Source organism: Muscardinus avellanarius (assembly GCF_963383645.1).
Source record: "Muscardinus avellanarius genome assembly, chromosome: 14".
Lineage (NCBI taxonomy): Eukaryota > Metazoa > Chordata > Mammalia > Rodentia > Gliridae > Muscardinus > Muscardinus avellanarius.
The window spans coordinates 1,246,612-1,258,981 of NC_137800.1; positions in this window are offsets into that span (position 1 = coordinate 1,246,612).

Here is a 12,370-nt window from a genome sequence, read left to right on the forward strand (position 1 = left end):
GGGGGCTCCACACACCTGGCGACCAGGCAAGGAATCAGGAGGCTCTTGGTGGTGCAGTGTGCACAGGTACACACACTCACACATGCACACACGTACACTCATACATAAGATGCACACAATACTCTCACAGCATGCACAGGCACTCACACACGCAAGTACATGCACTAGAGTCACATGCAGTAACACATGCATGCACACACGTGCACTCACACAAGCACACACACATGCCCACACCATGTCCCCACATGCATACACAGGTGCTCACACATGCACACACACATGTGCTCATATACATGTATTATCACTTGTGGGTACACATGACCATGCATGGACTCACACACATGCACACAGACTCACACAATGCATACATGTGGCCATTACATACATGCCCACACACATGTACACAAATGTGCTCACACAGAGACACATACATGAAGCCATACTCTCACATGTGCACACACATGCACACTCATGTTTATATACTTGCACGATCACTTTTGCACATGCATGTACACATATGAACTCAATGAACACACAGCCACACACAGTGCCCCCACATATTCACACATAGGAAGACACACATGTACAAACATGTACACACATGTTCACACACAAACACACACATGCTCACACACATGTGCTATCTCTTGTGCGCACACATGCACACACGTGCTCACACACATTCACAAGAGGAGGCCTTCACAACTGCACATGCCCAGCAAGCAGTGTCTTGTGGAGGGCTGCTGATGCTACAGGCTGGGGAGGTCTTCAGCGCTCTCACTCATGGGCGTGACTCTGGAGATATGGGGAGTTTCTATAATTTGTTCTTTCAAGCTTGAATGGAGAATTGTGTTAAAGATGTGAAAAAGCATGTTCCAGTGGGAGGGGATGAAGCTGTCACCTCACGGAGTCGCCTGTCTGACTGCAACCTGCAGCAACCTGCAGATGTTTGGCAGTTCGCAGCACCTAGTGAATCGGGCGCTGCCTTCGACTGCGTAAGGTCCAGGGAAGGACCTGCTCCGTGGAGCCTGCGGAAGCAGGGGCATCGCTGCACCAGGAGCAAGCCCCTATTTACATGACAAAGCGGACCGTGCCTCCCTCACTGAGCGCCGGGATTTATAATGCAGCGTGTCACCTGCAGGAGAGTGGTGGGGAAGAGAGAATGACGGTCGCACCTGCAGGGGGATGAAGCTAGCAGGAAGGGTTAGCACCGCTGCTTCCTCTCCACGCGCGGCGGCCTTCACAAAGGCAGCGGGGCTGGGGCGGGGCGAGCCCATGGGCCAAGGGTCTCATCTCCATCCCAACTGCTTCCACTTCAGAAGCAAGGTTGTTCATGGATGAGGAAGAGCTGGGGGCGTTCCCAGGGAGGATCACGATAGCAGCTGGCCGGCCCGGCAGGGTGGTGCTGAAGGCTCCCTGCAGCCCACTGTTGGCTGGCACGCAGAGCAGTGGGACCCAGGGGTGTGGGTCTTCCCAGAACAGCTGCGTGCCCTTGATCCTGTGACTGACCTGCGAGGAGGATACACATACCTTCCTTCCCTCACGTAAAGGGTGGATCCATGTGTCAGAGCGAGGAGGCTCCTGGCGAGAGTAGGTCCCACTGGCTTACACAAGGGCGGGAACAGCCCAGCAATCTCTGAAGACTGGTCTCGTGTACCTCCTTTGGAACAGAAGCCGATTTTGACATTGGCTCAAATGACTGGGAGAAATGAGCTCCCGGTTTCAAACCTTGCTTCCCCTTGATTCTGACAATCTAGGGCACAGGCTAGAGGGGGCCAAAGCCACCTTAGTCCAAAGTCCTTTCTTCCTGCATCATATGGTGCCTGCCCCGCAGGACTGGGCTCAGGGTGGCTCCTGACACGGGGCCTGGTAGGGGGTGGAGGAGACCCAGACACAGACCTTGCCAGGCATGTCTGGGAGATGGCACTTTATTAGGACCCAAGCGCACATGAATCTTAGAAGTGCTGCACCCTCTAGGGGTGCACAGCTCAACGCTGGCGTGTGGACTAGCAGAGCTGGAGGAAATCAGAGAAGCGAGATGAGGAGGAATGGCTCAGGCAAGACCTTCAGAGAAAGCAGTGTGCCAGCCAAACCCAGGGGCTGGGGGTACATGGAGAGTAGGGAGGAGGAAGACCCAGCATCCTCCCCAGCAAAGCCAGAGGCAAGGCTGATGTCTCCGATGGGTCACTGCAGCATGTGCTTTGTTCTCAGGATCAGGGGCCAGAACCAGACCTGCCTCCTCCAAAGGGTGACAGGCGGCAGCTCCCAAATCCCCAGGGTTCTAGTGTTGATCATCGAGATGCTGCTTCTGGGTTCTCCAGAGGGAAGGTCACTTAACGGATGCTCTCAGCCTGGGCTCTTTGACTGGAGAGGGCTGAGGAAAAGGTCCCATGACCTGCAAGTGACTAGCCTAGGTACTTTTCAAACTCAAGGTTAAGCCAATCACCTGTCACATGTGCCCTATGCCTTACCTTGACAATCTGCATACAGACGCCAAGAAGGGGCATGCTGACCCGCGGCCAGATGGGCCAACGTTGTTTTTGTGGCACACAGCCACTCATCGGCATAAAGAGATCCATCCACAGCTGACTTCAGGATGACAGCAGAGACTGCATAGCCCACAACTTGACATACTGGCCAGGCTTTATGGAGCAAGCCTGCAAGCTTCAAGCTAGATGAGGTCTGTGTCTAGAATTCCCTTTGTCTCAGAGCTCTGGGTAGAGCACGGTGGCAGGGAGGGGCTCTCCTAAACCTGCCCCTCGCATTCCACGCATTGCTTGGTTGTCTATGAGGGGCCTAGGGTTTATCACGTGACCTCGCGTTTATCTTTTGCACCATTCTGCAAACTGCCATGACCTGGCCAGTTCTTGGGCCTTGTGTCTCCCACATGGAGGCCACATCCACAGAGAGGCCCTGATGGGCCCTCTGGATGCAGGCACGGGCATCTGGGTGACAAGGGCCAGGAGCAGGTGTGTGGGTAGGGGTGCACAGCACAGGCGAAGGACTCAGCCTCCCCTGGGGACCCCCTCCTCCACTGAGGCTTCCGAGTGGGGCCCTGTCCTCGCTCTGTGCTGCTCTTGGCCGCTTCTCCCTGTGGGCTCACATGGCTTGCAGAAGGAACCTTTGAAAATATATATCCAAGTGACGGTGAAGTTGAAATGGTTTCTCAACTGTCACTGGCTCCAAGGGAAAAAGGAGCTCCTCACAGGAGCCCCCGAAGCTTTTCTGAGGTTTAAGAGCTGTTGGAACACTGAATATTTAAATAGAAAATGTTTAGTCTAGATGGGGGAATCTATAAAGGGGTGGAACTTCAGCCAGAGAGAAATCTTTTAAGCTCAGGGGAGCATCGTTCCATGCACGCAGCACACAGGTGGGGCCCTGCTGCCCGGCTCTGCTCCCCTCCCCACCCTGCGTGCATGCTCCTGACCCCAGACCAGCACCAGCGCCTGCTGTGTGCTCACCCTCCTGTGTGGCTCTCTGTGGCCCTGGTGGCAGCAGGGCCTGCATCTCAGGCTGCTTTTCTGCTCTTGGCAGGAGCTCCATTCACAAGCACGTGTCTTGAGAAGGATCGGTCAGGATCTCCAAGCGGTTCTTGCAAGGAGTTTGGAGACGATGAAGACTGGAAAGGACCTTCTGCATTCTTGCTTTCATGTTAATATTTGGTGCTTTTGAGTGTTCATGTGATATAATATTTACATACTAAGTCCAGGCAGCTATGATGTTTAAGTGTGATTTCATCCCTTGTTGCAACGTGTTTTTATTTTCTGGTGCTGGGGATTGGACCCAGGGGCATTCTAACTCTGAGCTACACTCCCAGCCATATTTTATTTTTCATTTGGAAGCAGAGTCTTGCTAAATGTTGCTGAGGCTGGGTTTGAACTCACGATCCTCCTGTCTCAGCCTCCCAAGTACTGGGATCATGGCTGTGTGCCACCATGCCCCCTGTCTTGTTGTGACTTGTAACTGTGTAGCTGTTTGTATTTGGAAGGAGTCTGTGTCCACTGGAACAAAGACTTAATGAGAATCACAAAAGAGGGGGAAATGTCGGACCACCATTACTAGCTTTCTCAACAAATAGCTTCCTGTTTTGACTGAAGCTCTTCTGCATGATCATGAGTCCAGTGGAGTGGAAGTAATCCTTTCTTCCTGGTGGGGCTTTGTAACTAGATTGCAGGGAATCTTCATAAAATATGCCAGCAGTGCATCTTTGATTCAATATTCATACCGTCTCCCACACACCAAGATTCAAGGCCATGTTTAAGGGGAATAAAAATAAAAGTCCCCATAAAGAATGACAGCTTATGTGGCTTACTTTCACAAAGAAGCTCTGAAAACTTTAAGGTCTTTCAAACTTCCAACGTTTAGGCCCAAGTCCACTAGGCACAGGTGCTCGAGGTCAGTCACTGTTCTTTGTCAATGGTGGGCCCGCACTGGTGCATATTGGACAAGCGGTAGACGTTGTTATCCATTATCCCCGGTGTGAGCCCATTACAGGTTGGAATGTTCACTATTTCCAGTGGGTGGATTGTCACACAGAAGGAATCTGTCATCTGAGCTATTTGAATATGCAGCCACGTTCCAGGGAAAGAAGGTAGTTTGGTCTTAGAAGTGAAGTTGCTTCCTTTGGAAGAGAAATTCCAGAAAAGCTCTTTCTAGAGCAAGTTGAGATGGGAGAACTCAGTGATTACTGGCGAGCTTAGGGTGGGCAGAGTTGGACTTGAGGATCTGCAGAAGGGCCCCTGCACAGTGATTGAGCACCGCATTTTGAGAAGGCCCATGTGGAGGTGCACACACAACCCCAGAGGAGAAATGTACACCTTGAGACAGTCACACCTCCACTCCCCACGGGGCTCTCTCTGTTTGCACGCGGTGTAAGTGCCCTGGTGCCCGTCCCTCTGTCCCGGGCGCCCTGTTAGGGTCCTGCTTCCGCCTGTCCTTCAGGGAGCCCGGCAGCCTCCTTCACTCTGCACTCAATCGGCACCTTAGTTTTCATGGTACCAGGAAAGGCGCTTTGCAGAATCCCTATTTAATAATTTGTTTTTGGAGCATTGAATAGTTAAATAGAAAGTGTTTGGTCTAGATTGAGGCATATATAAAGGGACGGAATTTCAGCCAGAGAGAAATGTTTTAAACACAAGAGCAAGCCCAGAACAGAAAGTAATTCAAAGAGTGCCAGCTTAGGATGAGAGGGCTTGGTGTTAAGTCTGTGTGTTTTATCACTGGGTGACGCGTTGCGTGAAATGCCAAAACCTGCTTCCATTTCTCTGTTGAGCAGTTGCCCCTGGGAAGAAGTCTTCCCTTCCCCTCGAAATCATAAAACAAAGCCTCTGCTGGCTGCTGCATTCTGGGGCGCAGCCTTGGAAGTTGCAAGTAGGCGACCCAAAACTATTCTCTGGGAAATGTCTGAGCAGAGAGATAAAGAGGAGCTTGGAAGGTCTGAGTTATCCTGGGAATAAAGGGATTGATGGTTCATGACCCTTCAAGTAGACCAGCTTTTTGGGCAGCTGCAGCTGGAGTTCAGAATAGGCACACTTGTGTCTATGCAGGTGCATGCGAGGAAGAGGCCCCCACACAGTCAGTGGCCTCCCTCCATCCAGGCCGGCCAAAGGAAGATCTCCATAGGTCAGGGCTCTGGGGTCCCTGTGAGCCTGGAAATGATACCACTCAGTCTATCCCAGTGCTGAAGGATCCAGACCCATGAGAGCAAGACAGTACATAAAGAACCAAGCTACGCCCGGCGTGGTGGCGCACGCCCGTACTCCCCACGCTTGGGAGGTGGAGATAGGAGGATCGCACAGATTCGAGGCCATCCTCAATGGCTTAAGAGACCCTGTTTCCAAATAAAAAGTATAAAATAGGTCTGGGAGTGTAGCCCAGAGGTAGAAGGGTTTCCAGGAACCCCAGTACCACCAAAAATAAAAATAAAAATAAAAATAAAAAATAAGAACCAAGCTGCGCAGCTTAGCAGGTTATGCCTCTGCTTGTCCTGCGTCTTTAGCAGACATGCATTGTCTGAAATTGCTGCTATAGTGGTGAGGACACCTTTTTCCATGCTCTGAAAATCTTCCTGGCACAGCGGTGCTGGGGCTTCTTCTTCCCCTCACTGGATTTTGCACCCAGGGTGAGCTCAGCCAGAGAAGCATCAGGACTGGCCCTCCAGGGGAGGCTGGCTCCAGCAGTTGCAGCCCAAGCTATCCATCTGCCTCAATTAGGCACAATTCAACTGGGTTCCCTTCTGCATCCTTCCTTGGTCTCTGCAGAATTGAGGCCTCTTATGAAGACGGAGATAAATTGGATACAGACTCCTGTGAGGTGCTTAGTGCGTTGGAGACAACGCAGATGTGAGAGCAAGCAGTCAAGCCAAGCAGAAAGTCATATGCCCAAGGGGGGTAGAGGATTGTGCTGGATTTGCGGGGGGGGGGTGGCTTCTCTGGAAACCTTCATGGATGACGCAGAGTTTAAGGGGAGGCTTAAAAAACAAGTACAATTTTTTTGTTCTTAACAAGAGAAGCACATTTGAACCAGAGGCACTGGCGAGCTATTCCCATCAACATGTAGAAGTCTGAGTCCCTTCAGCAGGCCGTGACTGCTAGTTGGCGACTGACCCACTGGTTACCCAGTGTGCTTTGGGCGAGTCTTCTGTGCCAAGTTGGGAGCTGGCAGGCAGAACCTGCTGCATTTGGGTGCTTCTCCTCATATGGGTCAGGAGTTTTGTGTCATTCTAAAACAGTCGTGGCCTTCCATGACTAAAAAGTATAACTCGTGAAATCTAGTCATCCTGAGCACCCTGTAAGAAGCTATAAATTTTACAATAAAAATCGCACTATTAGACACTCAGCGTTTGACTTATGTGAATAAGCCGATAGATAAGCAATCCACTTTATAAGAGATACTTTGGGGAAAAACTCCCCATTCTGTTTTCTTCTGTAAAGTGCCACCCCTGTGGTTTACATCTCTCAATATATTCCTGTCTCCTTTGAAACTCAACAGACTGGAGAGACAAATCCTGGGCAAACTTAGGATGTGTAACAAAGTGCCATTGTCCACTTTTCTAAAAACACGCTTAATTTGGACACCTAAAGAAGATACTCTATGTACACAATGTACACAATATACTTTCCCTATTCTCCTCTCTATGGGTAGAACTTGATGCTCAGATAGATGATGGATAGTTGGAGAGATACAGGTAATTGATGGAGATGATAAACATAGATTTAGTGCGTAAATACATAGATACAAACAGGTGATGGGTAGATAGATAATAAATTAGACAAATAGATGGCTGGTAGAACTAAAGAGTTGATAATTGTATGGATGGGTGTATAGAGGGACGGGTGGGAGGGCAGAGAGATAAAAACAGATCCACTCGTGATTAAGACAGAAAAAGAGAAGAGTCATGGCTTTGAATTAAAGGAGGGATTGAACGTGTCATGTGTGGTCTCTGATCTCTCTGTGTAAGGACAGCTGTGTGTGTTGCAGAGGCCACTGTGTCCACATGCCTACTTCTCTCTGAGGCCTGGATCTCCCCTCCTGACCCAGAGCCACACATGTGTCTAAGGAGCTGAGGGCTAAGAAGGCCTGGGGGTGTCCTGTCTAGAAATCCTCACCTCCAAGAAACTCCTCAGTACACATCAGGAGCCGTGTCCCTCGGCCCTCGTGTAGATCACAGGGCTTCCCCAGGTGCAGGCAGCTCAGGGGCTAGGAAATGTGAGGGTGCTCTGTCGTGGAACTTCTTCAAGGGTAACGCAGACAAGTGCTCCAGGTGTCTCGGCACAGTGCATGCTCGGGTGACTTCTAGTACATGTCCAGTGCTGCCGCTGCTGTGCAGGGTCACCCCATGTGGCAGGAATCTAGTGTGGGGGGCTGTGGAGTAGGGGAGGGGAGAGATAGAGACACAGAGACAGGGAGATGCAGAGATGGTATGGAGAGACAGATAGAGACACAGAGATAGCTACAGAAAAACAGATACAGAGACAGACAGAGTCAGAGACAAAGAGACAGAGACAGACTGACACAGAGATAGAGACAGAGACAAGGTAGAGAGAGATAGAGGAACATGGAGAGAGATAGAAACAGAGATAGATATATAGAGATAGAGACAGAAGCACAGACACAGATACAGATATAGAGAGACAGAGACAGTGACAGAGACAGTAAAGACGCAGAGTAGAGAAGTAGGGAGATGGGGAGATGGAGAGGGAGTGGGAGGCTGGAGTATGCGAGTTACTCTGCCACTCAAGTGTATGGACAGTGTAACCCTCGGGAGGACTGAATCCTTCGCTCTCAAAGATAAATACTGAAGAGAAATATGACCACATGGTGCGATTCAATACAATATATACTGTTGGAAATGCAGTTATTGTCTCAAGGAATAAAACTTTCCCTGGCCTGTATCTCAACGTGAGGGAGAGGTTGGTTTCAACTCTGTTGAAAGTAGTTGCTTAGGTTAGAGGGAAGAGCTCACTGCATAGTCCACACCTTCCCTTGGTGAGTGAGGGTCGCCTGAGGGCGGGGGAGCATCCTCGTTACAAACGCTCACAGTTTGAGCTAAACACCCAGGAACAGATAAGAGATGAACATAGAGATTGTCATATTTTCCAAGATAGGATTTGCTACGACTAATCTCCTATATCACTGGCATTTATTTGAGCCACAGTGCAATGTAATTTTAGACATTTTGAATGCTGCTTATAAGTATTTCATAAGCCTCATGTTGAATACATATTTTGGAGAATTAGGCTAAACATAAACAGCCAAAGTTGATAAATTCTTACCCTAGATGATTTCCTTTTAAAATTACAGGAAGTTGTGCTGGGTTCCACTCTAAAGTCACAGGAGGCTTTCCTGCCTATCAGCTTGCTTAAGCGTGGGAAGTGGCCAGAGACCTTTGGAAAGGGACAGACCTTCTCTGTATGGGGACATTTCAGAGACAGATTCCCTCTCTGCCTGCCCCTGAAGACTGCCCTGCTGCTTGGTGAGGAAGCGCTCACAGAGACCTCCTTCATACTACCACATGTGAACCACCTTAGAACTGATGTGATACAAGTGTTCTGAAATATAAAATGCAGCTTATACCGTACTCATAGCCATTACTGAAAGATTCTTGAGTAAAATTTATGGAGAAAAGTGTCTCACATTTTTTCAAAACCGTATTAGTGGTTATATCTTAAAGTTTGAAGCAAACTGTGGCAGTTCAAATTGACCTACACGTGGGTTTTTGAAAGCTGATTTGAGATGGAGAAGTGGCTTCCAAGTTCAATCTCTTGCAGGACCTCTGGCTCCTTGCTCTTGTCAAGATGTGTGTGTGTGTGTGTGTGTGTGTGTGTGTGTGTGTGTGTGTGTTGGAGAGCTCCACCCAACCCTATTTTGTTTTTTTATTTTTTTATTTTATTTTATTTTTTTTTTGGTGGTACTGGGGTTCCTGGAAGCCCTTCTACCTCCGGGCTACACTCCCAGACCTCTTTTTACATTTTATATTTGGAAACAGGGTCTCCTAAGCCAGCGCGCGCGGCTGGCTTCGAACCTGCGCGATCCTCCTGTCTCTGCCTCCCAAGCGCGGGGATTACAAGCGTGCGCCACCACGCCCGGCTTTTGTTTTTTTATTTTGAAATAGAATTTATGCAATACATCCCACAACTTTGCAAAATCTTCCTCATCGTTTTGGGGCACAGGGCATTTTTTTTATTCATCCGCCCATGTGAAACAAAAACTGCGTATTTATCTTATCTAAGATGGAAAGAGAAAGACCACGCATCCAGGTTTCCAGAGTGAGGTCGTTTCAAAGCAATCTTTGAAAGAATTTTCCTTTTTATCAATGCATCCAAAGAACTCTAGGTGCAGAGGGAAGGCAAATTATAGCCTCAGATACCTGCTCTTCACATGAAGAGTGAGGCTGTCTGTCCACCTTCCAACTTCTTGCCAAACTGCATCTTGTTTTGACCATAAGATGAGACATTAAGAAAAAAGACCAAGTAGAGGGCGACTGAAGGTGTCCACCAGAATGATAGGCTGGACGGTACATATGACCAGCCGCCTTCTCATTGTGAGTGACCTCTCTCTTGTTGAGACAGTCTTTGATCTACTTTTCCTTAAAAAAAAAGTGAACTTTATCCAGATGATGGAGGGGAAATCTCAGCAAAGCTAGAATGGAAGGAGAGAAGAGGAAGAAAGCTGAGGTTGTTCAATGGAGGAGCTACATACGAATATGTGTAATAGTATAAATATAACATGGTTAACCTGGAAATGGGGGGTGGGTGGAGAGGGCATGAAGCACAATCTAAAAAAATAAATTAAAAAAATGAAGACAAAAAAAAGTGAACTTAGGCAGTTAGGGTTGTGGGCGCCCATGGTCCCAGCTACTGGAGGGGCTGAGGCAGGGGGATCTCTTGAGCTTTGGAGTGTGAGACCAGCCTGAGCAATAGAGTAAGACCTGATTCAAAATAAATAATTGCAAATTAAAAAATTAAATGAACTTAATTTTTAAGGATAGATAAATCCCTCCTCTTCTCTTGGTAAAACTTCTTTGATAGCCAATGGCTGTGATCCTGGATTTGCCCCTGGTGAACCATCCCAGTGGCACCTGGGCCTGTTTCAGGGTTCTTGGGACAGTCTCTGGCAGCCATAGACCTGGGAGATGTCTTTGGGAAATCCATATTTTGTTTTTAATCCTAGCCCCATGATTTATAAGCTCTGTAACTTTGCGAAGCCCCAGTTTTCTTTACTATAGGGTGTGACCATTGTGTGACTTGCTCACAGGTATATGTCTGTGCTTGCATATATGTAGAGGTGTATGTACCTGTGTGATGTACATATACAGATGTGTATGGATGTGCATGTGTGTGTGTGTACACGGCTTGAAGGTCAAGTAACAATGAACGCAGAGATACAATTCTGACCTCTCCAGCACACTGCCTGGCATTTGGTAGTCTCAGTGAGTGGTACCCGTGGCATATGATATCCTGTGTGGCAGAATGTGTACATAGAGCATTGGTGGTTGCTTTCTTCTGTCTTCCAATGTTATTTTTCTCTGCCTTGATTTCCCTACCTCTCTCCTTTCCCTCACTGTGTATGACTGTAAGGACTAGAGGATTTTGTATGACTCCTCGACTGCTTTATGACTCTAAGGACCTGAGAACTGTGTACATTGGCTCATGGCCCTGGATTGCCTTCTGTAAATGGGCAAAGATACAACTCTCTGCTTCTTCCTCAAGCTCAGGGAAAAGCATAGCTGAGAATAAGGCATCCGCCATGTCCCCACATGGTTACACAAGGTGGCCACGGGCCTGTGTGTTTTGGGCATTTCTTTTGTTTGTGTGGTATGGTCTTGTGGATTAGATTTCACCTACCTCAAAGGCTGGGAGATCTCCTTTAGCCCTTTGGCTTTCCACTCAGGACCTTAGGCCCGGGGAAGGACACTGTTGTCAGCAGATGAGATGCCTGACCAAACACCTGATACTTGTAGGCAGTGCATCTGCTCAGTCGGAGCTGTGGTTCTCCGGACACATTTTTGCAGTGGGATAAAGATCTTAGATTTGATTAAGATGAGAAAAAGGATGCCCTATATAGAGACAGATGGGTTTCTTTTCCTCTGTTTCCAAAAGACTGGCCAGTTAAAGTTAAACAATTCTGGTCACTAAAAGCAATATGAATGTTCTTTTTAAAAATGTATATCAAATTACACTACTGAGAAGCCACAGATGGTGCACCAGGCATGTGGGATCACAGATCTTAGCATGTGTTGAAAAGGGACCCAGGGAACGTCTCACAAGGCTGTGGACTTTGCCCTGGAGAGGCTAATGCCCTGTGTGAAATGGATACGCTCCTTTGCCTTTTGAGAAGCTCAAGGTGCTGCACACTGATTCCACTGGCCCAGATGCAACTTTGGTAGTCACTGCTGCAGAGGAGAGGATCTTAACCTTTTGTCTATATAGACCACTTTGAGATTCTAATTAAATATCTATACTCTCATTGAAAAGATGCGCATAGGAGACTCTCTCCAAAATGCCCTGCACGTGCTTAGAGATAAAGATCTCCTAATAAAAAGAGGTAGCTCTTCCAGACCTGCAGCTGTGCCAGTGCAGCTGTGACCCTGTTCAAGGCAGAGAAAGACTAGCTGGGTGAAATGGATGTTTAACATTAAGTTCTGCAGGGAAAATGGAGGACACTTGCCCATTCAATACTGAAATCTCTAGGTCATCTACACAGCTGCCACCCTTGTGCTTTACATATTTGATGGGAGATATATTACCAGGTCAGCAGTGGAGACACTCCTATTTCCAAAGCTTGCAAATAGCAACCTTTTGTGAATACTAACTCCATGGCTGCGGATTGGCTTGCCCGGCACCCTCCGTCCCTTTCACTTCTCTCGCTT